General features: G+C 32.1%; 1 protein-coding gene across 1 annotated transcript in view; it reads right to left on the bottom strand.

Annotated features, from left to right (window-relative positions):
• The window catches only part of LOC128983029 (tachykinin-like peptides receptor 99D), a 30,030-nt gene extending 18,285 nt beyond the window's left edge, over positions 1 to 11,745 (bottom strand). Inside the window, exon 1 of the mRNA XM_054402154.1 lies at positions 11,636 to 11,745. The gene's annotated coding sequence lies outside the window, so the exon portion shown is untranslated. The remainder of the gene's footprint in view (positions 1 to 11,635) is intronic.
• Between the last annotated feature and the right edge of the window lie 330 nt (positions 11,746 to 12,075).

Consider the following 12,075-nt stretch of genomic DNA (forward strand, 5'->3'; position numbering starts at 1 on the left):
TAATTCATTGGGGAGGGACGTTTTCAACAATACTTAAACCAATTGTAATAATGCAAAAACTTACATTAAAAACTATTTGTGGTGTAAAGAAATTTGACTCAGCTGCACCACTGTTTCAGTACTTAGACGTAATGCAGCTAGAGAAGATATATTTATATTCAATTTTATGTTATTATAAAAAGTTTACTAGTTTATTTCAAACAGTTGTTATTAATAGGAATACGAGAAACTATACTGAGGGTATGCTTATGATACCACCTGTTATGAAAGACACAAACAGGTTACAGTGTTACCATAAAGTAGTAAAATGTTTTAACTTTAATTTTAGAGTACTCAAAAATATGCAGGATTTGAAAATTGAATTATATAAAAGTAAATTAAAGGAATTGATAAAAAACAACTCAATCAAACAAACAAAGTGAAATAATTAATTATCGAATGTAGCCTATACCGTTAAACGATTTGTAAATATAAACTAGTATGTAAGAGCGAATAGCCAGTGAAGGGATGAACCATAAGTGTTTGAGAAAAATCAAATTAGATATTAGGTATCAGTGACAGTGAATTTAAAGTTAAACAGAAAAAAAGACAGTTAAAATAAAATGAACCTACTCAAGACAGTGTTTATAGAATATAAGTATAGTTTTAAGTTTTTCAACCGCGCGTGTTTTACAACACATGGTTGAATATTTGTATAAAAAAATGTTTTTTATGTGAATAAAGATTTTTGAACTGAACTGAACTGAACTGGCCGCTCGGCACAAGCTGGGCTACGTGTCCAAACTGGCCGCTCGGCACAAGCTGGGCTACGTGTCCACACTGGCCGCTCGGCACAAGCTGGGCTACGTGTCCACACTGGCCGCTCGGCACAAGCTGGGCTACGTGTCCACACTGGCCGCTCGGCACAAGCTGGGCTACGTGTCCACACTGGCCGCTCGGCACAAGCTGGGCTACGTGTCCACACTGGCCGCTCGGCAATGCAAATACGAATACTCTTCAAAACAAAATACTCTTCATCTTCTACAGTCAACTTGAAATCATTAAGACACAGCGCGTAAGTACAGTTTATATTCACGACTCACCGTTTTTAGAAACTCTCTAAATAAAAATATCTGTAAGGCGTAGTACAATACTGTAGTACAATAAAAATATGTTTTGACCCCAACAAAATTAGCACAAGCGGGGAATTCGGTACAGATGTTGGGTGTACATTCCTTTTGAACATATAAAGTCCCCTAAAATTTAAGCTGTGCTACGGCCCCCATATTGGAAAATGGCGGCATATTTCTGTATTTTTGGCTATAGTGACTTTATTATTAGAGATACATGAAAAATCTTAAAAATACAAAATGTGGTCCATCTAAAAAAAACACATTTTTTAAGTTTAAAATTTTTCTCTAAGCCCAACGGTTTTTGAGTTATTTTTGATTAAGTATATATAGTTTTTATATTTATCAAAATAGGCGAAACCCATGGAAATCGACAGTTACTTTCAAGGTTTACGACGATTCATCCCATTTAGTTAAATAGTGTGATACTATAAAATCTTAAAATTTAACATTATTCAAATAGAAATACAACTCGGCCACAGCTAACCTGCGGACTCAGCCAATTTCCATTTGACTGATTGGATGTTTTATTAAATGTATATAAATAAAAGCTAGTTTTAACAGGTACCTAGGTTTGCTGCTACAGGGAGGGTAATATAGTGTGTTTTTTTTTTGTAAAACATCAATAACGTCATAAACGTCATAAACATCAATAAAATAAACTAATGTTCCAGGTATTATCATAATAAATTTATAAACAAGCAAACTACAACAGTTTACTTATTCTTCATAAGAATAGCTGAGAGTTTTAAATTTAAAATTTACAAATTTTGGTTGTGTTGAATCAGTCGGGAATATATCAACTTTTGAAGACTTTCCCAGCAATATTCATCATACAGAGAGGTCTGTACCATCAAGAGGAAGGTACCCTTTCAATGTATGCATATGTGAGCAATAAAGCAACGACGATTTTACACTTGCATATTACTCGTAATGAAAATTCAACTATTTGAAACTAAATATAATTTAGAGTTGTTTAAATATTCGCTTTAATTAAAATGAGATTCACCAGCTCTTTTAAGTTTAATGTTCCTTGTGTTCACAGGGCAAGCCTTAATTATGTTCTTTTCAAACGCTCCAATCGTTTATGTAAGTAATTACTTTTGTATACAGGGTGGCTGAAAAGTAACTTGCACCCCCCCCCCCTTATTTTTTTAATTATTTAAGATAGTCTACTTGAAATCGTTTTGATCAAACAATGTACGTTTATCTAAAAGAGGGATATTGCAAAAAGTCACAGGGGATAAAGAAGTGGGTTTTCGAGTTTTGGATATTGATCATGTGATACCGTTATATAAAATGATTTAAGTAAAGGATGCTCTTGCAAGTTTAATCCCTGGTCCAGATCTTCCGCAACTTAGTCGTGTGATTGACGGATCGTGTTTAACTGTTTGGTCATGAGATTAGAGTTCGGTTCTGGAATTAATGTCAATCACAATGCAAACTTTACCACCTTTCCCTCATTGCAGGTAATGTCTAGCGTTCTTATTATCATATACTGCATATATCTCATGTACTGTAAATTAATATTAAGATATGAAGTATCTATAGAAACAATTTAGATTGACATATTTCAAATTGTTTAGTGTGTTGTTCACATTCGTTTATATTCATTCATGTTATATTGATTATAGACCGAAAGGTGTGTTTAATACTAAGGGGTAAAAATCTATATCATAATGTAAAAAGGGACTATCGGTATCACTTACATAAATTGTAATCATGTTAGATACTGTAAACTGTGATTTAAATTACTTTCAAATTAAGGAGTGACCTTTTTACGCTCTTAGCATTGATATGTTATCTATACTATTATAAAAAAGAGGTGGTTGCTGTATGTGTGTATGGGAAAAGTAAACTCGAAAAATACTGGTCGGATTGGGCTGAAATTTGGCATGATGATAGCTCACATTCCCGATTAACATATAGGCATATTCTTATTTCAAAAATCCTTTCGGGCTCCGCCCCAGTGGCTCTGGAGTTTCCCATGTTAACCTTATGAGAAATGGAATTATTGAATCTTAACAGCTGTTTCAATTAAACAAGTTGGTTCTGTTCTATGATGTTCAATAGCATTAAAGTTACAAGGATTACCAACAGGGTGCAGCACTATTATTTCTTTTACATTTATGACAACAGCTAATTTGCAACCAAAAGGTGAGTGAGCGTAGCGAACGAACTTCAACCTGGAGGCGAGTTAGCGTAGCGAACGAGCTAACCTGAAGGCAAGTGAGCGCAGCGAACGAGCTCCAACCTAAAGGTGAGTGAGCGTAGCGAACGAGCTCCAACCTAAAGGTGAGTGAGCGTAGCGAACCAGCTCCAACCTAAAGGTGAGTGAGCGTAGCGAACAAACTTCAACCAGGACGTGATTGAGCCATGCGAACGAGATAATCTTGAAAATTAAGAAGTTAAACGGGGCAAAGCCCGCGGGTTACAGCTAGTAAAATATGTAATAGAGTTGTATCTTGGACATTGTATTATAGTTTTAGACAAAAACTTAACATGGAACGATATAAACTTAATTGCACTAAAGTGTTAATTATAAATTTACAAGTCCCTTTTTACTGGGACAAATCAATTTTCACGTTCCACGACTCAATTCACGCAGCACTCTTGTATTTACCCCTCGTTACTCTCGTACCAATCTTGGATTCAATTCTCCACTAAATATTATGTCTCGCACTTGTAATTCCTATCAGTATGATATATTTCATTTACCACTAAAAAAGTTAAATGTCTGTTTGTTAAATGAATTCAAACTTTCCTATCAACGTTAATTTATAATTTTTCTAAATAGTACATATTTATTTGTTATATATTTATTGCATATTTAATATATTTGATTCATGACCATCAGTATTATTTTAGTTAGTATAAATTCTCTTGTTACTGTATATTTAAATGTTATATTGTCATTCTTATTTATATTCTTATTTATATTTTATATTCTTTATTTATATTTTGAGTGAAACTGTCACCATTGAAGACGGACATTTTTTCCCTAGTTGTGTTTATTATTAATTGTAATATCATGTTAACATTCCTGTTATTTGATTAATGCTACAAAGTAATTGGCATGTGCTGTTTTGTAGCATTGAAAATAAAATAAATAAATAAATAAATAAATAAATAAATAAATAAATAAATAAACACTTAATTATATTACTAGCAAAAGAGGAGGAACAATTAAACTTTGTTATTAATAAATAATTTTTTTTTCAATAATAGTGTGTTAATACTTAAACACTTGTCTGTTTAATGTTTAATGTTTAATGTTACAATGAACTGGATAAAGTTGGAGTTTGTTAAATAATACTCTTTCTACTCTATTAACCAACTTGTTTGCTTTCAACAGGAAAAGAATAATATGTTACTGTTATTAAGTAAAATATATTTGAGTACTACCGCAGTATTAATAGAATAAATATGTATGATTTTAAGGGGGTGTGAGGATATAATTTGGAAATAAAAGTGGTAAAGGTTGAGTCAATACCAATCATCATTGTTGAAATAATCACAGAGAGTAATAAACCGTGTTTGTAGTCACTAGACTTTCGTCCATTGTGTACAAACAATACCCAACAAATAAATCTGCTCGTGGCTACTTAATACGAACGTGAGTGTACTTGTACTATTCTGGGCCTCAGTTGCTGGGCTACAGGCTCAGTCTGTACAGTATTGTTGTACTGTATGTAGGGAAAACACACAACCAATTTAACAGACTACGAGAGAAGAGCGTCACATGGTTTTGCTAATCTTGACCGGGAAACGGTTAATCACATTAATCATAAAAATTAAGTGTTCTATAAATACCAACAATTAAAAACAAATATAAATTATTAATTTATTCCTCTTACACCATTTTGCAACGATACATAGACATATGAAGTGTAGGTAAACAATTAAATCCATCGCTAAAGGAAAATTAAACAATTAAAAAAGAATTTATAAGTGTAACAATCACAGTGTGTAAATTGAGTCTTGAAACAAATCTGTAACTTTTAAACCGAAATAGATAGAAATATTCTGTTCGTGGCGTTGATTGTTAACAAAGGTTCCGTAATTTTTTACATCAAAAATATTTTTTTACCCCCCTAACAGGGTAGGGGGAAGGGGGTGACTTATTTTTTTTAAATAGTAACACCTATTGAACCCCTCATTTAAAGAATTTGTTAAAAGAAACACAATGACGCAAACCCGAGGTGGATATCTCACCCCTAGTCAAAATGGCAGGCATTCAAAAATTTGATTTACCGTGTGTAAAAAAGCACCGATTTCACAAATATGAAAACAAATCTGTATTTTAAAACCTAAATAGATAGAATATTCTGTTTGTGGAATTTATTGTAAACATAGGTTCCGCAATTTTTTATATCAACCTTATTTTAAAGGGGGGTTAACCCTGTAACAGGGTAGGGGGTGAGGGTGATTTATTTTTTTTTTTAATAACAACGCCTTTTGAGTGACCCCTCATTTTGAAGGGTTTGTCAAAATAAATACAATGGCTTGAATCCGAGTTAGGTATTTCATCCTAGCCTAAATGGCGGGTATTCCAAAATTTAATTTATGTGAATAGCACCCATTTTGGAATACCTGTCATTTTGACTAGGGGGGAGATATTCACCTCGGGTTTGCGTCATTGTATTTCTTTTGACAAGCCCTTTAAAATGAAGGATCACACATTCGGGGTAGCTATTTGAAAAAAAATAAGTCACCCCCTTCCCCCTACCATGTTTGGATGGTTAAAATTTTTTTGGTGTAATAATTTGTTGAACCTTCGTTGAGAATCAATGCTACAATCAGAATATTTCTATCTATTTCGGTTTTTAAATACAGATTTGTTTCGTGACTTAATTTACACACTGTATGATGGAAAGAGTTTAAAAGTTCTAACAGTAATAAATAACAACCATTTTAACCAACCATAAATAATATTTAGAAATTCAATAACAATTAGGCCTACAATACAATATCAAATAATACTAATAATGAGAAAAGAAAATAATAGTTGTATGCTATAAATAATATGAACGCCTAACTATATTGACAAAAAATACACCTAATAATACATGGATATCGCAATACATCAACAACACACATTTAGTGTAACAAATAACCTGGGCTGAACACTAAGGAAAGACATAAAACCTATTTGTCAATCAAGGAGCAGGGTGATCTTTGACATGAAGACGTGGGAAGAAAGAAACATTAAAAAGTCTAGATCAGAAGCAACCGGTGGATCTCTTTAACCGGTGTAGACGATAAATACTAGGCCTACTATTCTTAAAGTATAATAGGTTGAAAAAACTGAGGTTGGAATAATGATCTGGATTGTGTTACTCTTAAGTACACTGAACTTGACGCAACTAAGAAGTCAGAAGTTTAGAAGACTATTAAGAACTTTGTATAAAAAGAGAAGATATAAAAACTTGTGTGTAATGTGAATAGTTTGGAGGTTCAGTTGTATTCAAAAGTCACGAACTGGTGTTTGTCAGTATATGAAACCAAGTACCAGCATCCCCCTAGAGATTTTTTTCCAACAATCATTTCCAAGTGGCCCACTTGATAAGGTCCCCAGATTATAAAGACATACCGTACTTAATGATAGGTCAAAGGAGTGATTCGTTAAGGACAATAAGATAATGTTTTTTTTTTTTAGTTCTTTGTTGACCTATGAACAAATCTCAGGTGTGAGTTGGCCCAATTGACGATGTTTGCAATATGCTCGTCTGAGCTTAGGGTTGGTGTAAACTGATCCCAAGATCCTTCCCCTTATTCACCTTTCTCTAGTTTTGAGTCCTCAACATGGTAGTTGAATCATAGTTTTTGGTTCTATGACTAAAGTCATGATGATGCTTAATGATTTGACCATTTAGAAAATAAACAAACTTGGTATTATTTCTACACTGGATTACAATCTATGCCATCAATGGAGATTTGGCGGTTCCATATTGTAATCTAAAGATCTTATTCTTGAAAAAAACTCTGACATTGTCCACATTCATGAGGAACTTCGTGAATATAGTGATTTTGACGTCATTAATAAATAAATGAATTATATAAATATAAAAAAACATCCTAACAAACCTTGATCCTAATGACATTCAATGTCAAAGGTTATAAACTAGTAGTTAGTATATAAGGCTACCTAGACCTTATTACATAATTCGTTTAAGTAATAATATTATACCGTAGCGTTTCTTATTTAAACCTGTTTTGTACGGTTAATGTTAAATTCATCAGCTCAACGTCGTCGCCCCAAGCGAGGCAGATTCCGCACACTAAGGTGTAATCCAATAAGTGCTTCTCGATCTATGTAATAGACTTTGGACTCGATCTTAGATCTTAAGCGTAATCGAAGGGTGTAATTGTGTTTAATGTTACGTATAATGTATGTTTCTTTTTCTACGTAGATTGTAAGTTTTATACCTTTTAATGTTCCGTATTTCATAAGGTAATTTAGTTCTAGTTGTGTGACTTAGAGAAAAGAAAACTTGAAGATATTATTACAAACATAATGGAATTGTTTATTGTTGGATGACAGTTTTGTAGCATTAAAACTTTAACACTAATTTTTGGGCATTGGCAATATTTTTGTTTTTGATGCTTAAACTTGTAGATGCATACGCTAGTTTACAGGTATTTCTCTAAGACTATTAACTAAATAAAAAAGACAATTAGTCTCAAGAAGTGTGGCATACTGTCCCACTTGAAACTAACCCCCTTCAAAGCGTCAACGTCATTCAACTACAGAAGTTAGATAATCCACTAGTGTTAATTGCTGTGATACAGATTTTGTTTGATGCAAGTGCTAAATAAATATTTTTTTGTATTCCCGTCGCAGCAAACCTGCAGACTCAGCGAATTCCCGTTTCCTTGATTGGATTTACACTAAAATATCTCCTTTAAAATATCACAAATATTAAAAACACAAATTTTTATAATAGCGTAAGTAGCTTGGGGTTTTTTGTTATAAAGCCTATAAGAATTTCGGGTAATGGCATAATAATTTCAATATTAAAAAAAATATTCAATTCGTCGGACTATGTTAATTTTATATGGATAAATTATTAATGCTTAAGCAGTAGGGCTTAAATATTTGAGGAGTAAGTAGACAGTTAATAATTCTCTATGGTTTATGCACAAAGATATTAAACTAAATATTGAGATTATGGCACCAAATATTGTTCTTACCAATAAAATTGTTAAACAAAAAACTTATACATATACGAGTACGGCGTTTCATGATAAGGGGAATCACAGAAGGAAAGGAGATTGAGCTCTATCACTGGAAGGAGGAGGAGAAAGTTGTTTCTCGAATATAGGATAGTACCATTTTATAGCCTGTGTAGTATGAATATACAATTTAATGATAAAAAGAGCATTAATAGTGAGCATCTGAATCTTTAAAATTCAAATGTTATAACTTTCATTAACAATTTCCGGTTTAATTAGCACTGTAAATATATTAATATATTAAAATACTATAATTATATTAAGTTTAAGATCCTAAAACCGCCCTGTAATAGCGTAGCATGGGTTATATTGCTAATAAGCTCCAATGACGTTAGCAAGGTTGCGCGAGCATGTCACGTGACTAGGTAAACGCTGTTATAACCTGAACGCCATTATATCTACCGTATACTCTGTTGCTGAAAAATATTGCCTTTATTTAGTTTGAAAATCAAATAGTAATAATCATTCAACCGTCATATCCTTGAAACATAGCCTATATAACTTTTGAATAGATCTGTAACTGCTTACTTACATTGGGGTAGGCCTAAGTAGATTTTTAAAATAATAATTAGCTTTTATAAATAAATATACTAAATGTACAAATTGTATTTACAATTTGCATCACCTTGGTACTATTTTACTGTTAAAAAGCTAAAAATCCTATTCTTTGATAAAATGAGACAAAGTGTATCAATATTCACGCAGAAAATAAAACAGTGTTAAGAATATATTATCCCAACAATCTGTAAAATGTCTTAAGTGACTTAAGTTAATTAAATGTAGGACAAAACGCTTGTTCCAAAATTAATTTGGTTGTAGAATAAGTTTTAAAGAGATACTGTTAATTGTGAAATACATATACCAACATTGTAATAACATCTTTTATAGAGATTAAAATGTTTCATTAAATTTCAAAACTCGTGGTATGAAGATAAAGCTATCAAGACCTTTCAACTAGCCTGTCAGAGCGAAAAGGTAACACTATTACGTTCTCCAACTGTAAATTGAATCCATTAATAATCCCTGCTTTGTCACTACCTTTTAACGGACATAATATGGAAGCCTCTGTAATACTCCCACCGAATCATGATCATTTAACATCTTAAATGTCCAGTTCATGTCAGAGTTGATGATAAAACAATGGTGAAAATATTTGTTTAGTATCTTATTTCATTATTGCGTTTCTCCCCCACATACAATGAATGACATAAAAGTAAAAACATTTGTTACAAACAAATTGGAAAACTGATTTGATCTCTGATTCCACAACCCAATAACTGCGCGAACAATATCTTTGTGAGAGAACTCGCAGAATAACAATCATAACTCGTTCCTCATACTTGAGCGTATCAACACGTAAATACACAACTTGGATGAATAATATTTTTATGGGGTCTCTTTTGGGTTATAGCATAAACTACGTGACAATTTTGTATGAATATTTTTATGAAATGACATGACTATTTAAACATTTTTTATACAAAATTCATGCAAAGGCCGTTTCCTATATCTCATGAAACTTCTTCGATCTTCATAGTAAAGTTAAATTATTTTCAAATATAGATTTTTAACAAACGTTTTCACAAACAATGACAGCCAACGAGTAGCCTTTCTTTTTTCATAACATGTATAAAATGTAAGCATAGGCCAGTTTTCGTTACATAAACTTATAAAGCTATATTTTGTAACAAATATGGCTATATACATTATATGTGCGTTACATAAAATTATATTACATAGATGAATCCCCCTATAAAATAGAATAATTGATGTACTTAGCCTGTATTACTTAACTTTATTACTTACTGTCATTAATGTAACATCATGTATGGTCGGGCTCAACATTCATGGTTTTTAATTAGAGGTAGACTAAATGGTGATAACAGTACATTTCATCACTTGAGCTTCAAGTGACTATTCGACCCGAGCTCAAGTTTAACGATCGAGATGATGCGAAGGTCGGGACCGAGTAAGGCTTAAAAGAATTGTTTCAACGTTGTAGCCTAAACATTGCGTCATCCTGCACCATTGCTTGGGCATACTAAGCTATCCTAAATTACTTACATCTTGTCAAAATGTTTTTATTATTACCAAACACCTGTTCAATGAGGTATTCAATAATTTGGTGTGTTGAGTTTGCAACTGACGATGTTTGTATGCTTGTCTTCAAACAATTATATGTATACTAAAATTATGTTACAATGCTTAGTATTTTTCCCTTGAAGATACGAGTAGATTTTATAAAATATTTTTTTATCGTACGAAATAAGTTTAAGTTCTTTTTGTGTTTTTGAACGGCAATATTTAGCTTAGATACAGTACAAAATGATGTTTTATTTTTTCATCCCTGTTGAAGCTCAATCAATGTCAATCAGCCTAAAAACTAAATAGCCTTTAAATACCAATCAAACAAATGTTAATAAAACATGGGATATAACGCTTATTGTCATTAGGTTTGGACAATCAAAGGTGGGAATATTGTCAAGCAATCGGACACAAAATAAGTTTTGTAGAGTTTTTAAAAATATTTATATAGGCACTTCTAAAATATTGCTGTATAAATGTTCATATACTTTGCTGTAAGTGAGCAGGCGTGTGATGGTAGTACCTGTTTTTATTGATTTATTGTTTGAGTAATTAAAAAGCGTAACCTATTTACAAAGTGTTACCACAGTTAACTAATTCTCCTACAAATTCAAACGTATATTCTGATGGAAGTTTTTCTATACAAAAATGGCTGCCACTGGACATATATAAATCTGTGTCTGGTAGTAAAACACAGAAAAAATATGGATCAAAACGTAATTTTATTTTTTCAACAAGAAAAATCCACTCACGAAGATTGTTTTGTACAAAACTGGTATACAAACGAAGGCGTGACTTCAAAATATAAATTATAACATAAACACTGCAAGTTAAATTACCGATTTGACAAATCAATTTAGTTTCAAAGAGATAAAAAAATATAAAATAACAGCAACTAAGTCTTATTATTTTTAAATTCTGAATTATAATCTAAATTAATTACTAAAAATATAAGTTACCTGATTTATTACGAATGAAAAGAATTGTTATGTTTGCAAAGTTTTGTTTGATTGAGTGTTACTTTTTAATCCTCACTTTTGAATTTAAAACTTTTTAATACTTTACTAAGTTAAAAAAAAAATTATTGCAAAGCAGATAAACTTTTAAATGTAATGCATATTTGTAGTTTCCACAAATATCCATTGAATATTTTATTAGCTATTATAAATAAAACTTACAAGAACACAATAATAGGTAAAACTCACCACTTAAATACATCTTTAAACAGTGTTTAACCACTTAAAAGACGTTGTGAGTTTACGTATTTTCCAAGTAGTGTTACAGAACGGGAACATGTCACAAGAGGGAGCGCTACGCGAAACTGATCCTGGACTGTACAGAGCGCTCTAGCGGACATGCGCTCTACCAACCCCTAGAGCAGCTTCGCCCGGCGCGGCGTCACATCCATGTACGATAGAGAGTGCAAATATAATAATATGCGTACAACAACCCTTGGCACGACCACAAGCCTTACAGTAATGCTGTCCATCATTTGGTTTGCCAGAACATTTATTAATCCGAATATGTTTTGTTAGTAATACTGGTAATCCTGGTCATGTTTTGTTGTTCCGTATTGATAGTTATAATGGATAACACAAATAATGATATTATTTAACGGACATAAAATTGGGTAATTTCAATTCAT

Source organism: Macrosteles quadrilineatus, unplaced genomic scaffold (assembly GCF_028750875.1).
Source record: "Macrosteles quadrilineatus isolate MER2022 unplaced genomic scaffold, UCM_ALF_1.0 Scaffold_1__1_contigs__length_201487025, whole genome shotgun sequence".
Taxonomy (NCBI): Eukaryota; Metazoa; Arthropoda; class Insecta; order Hemiptera; family Cicadellidae; genus Macrosteles; species Macrosteles quadrilineatus.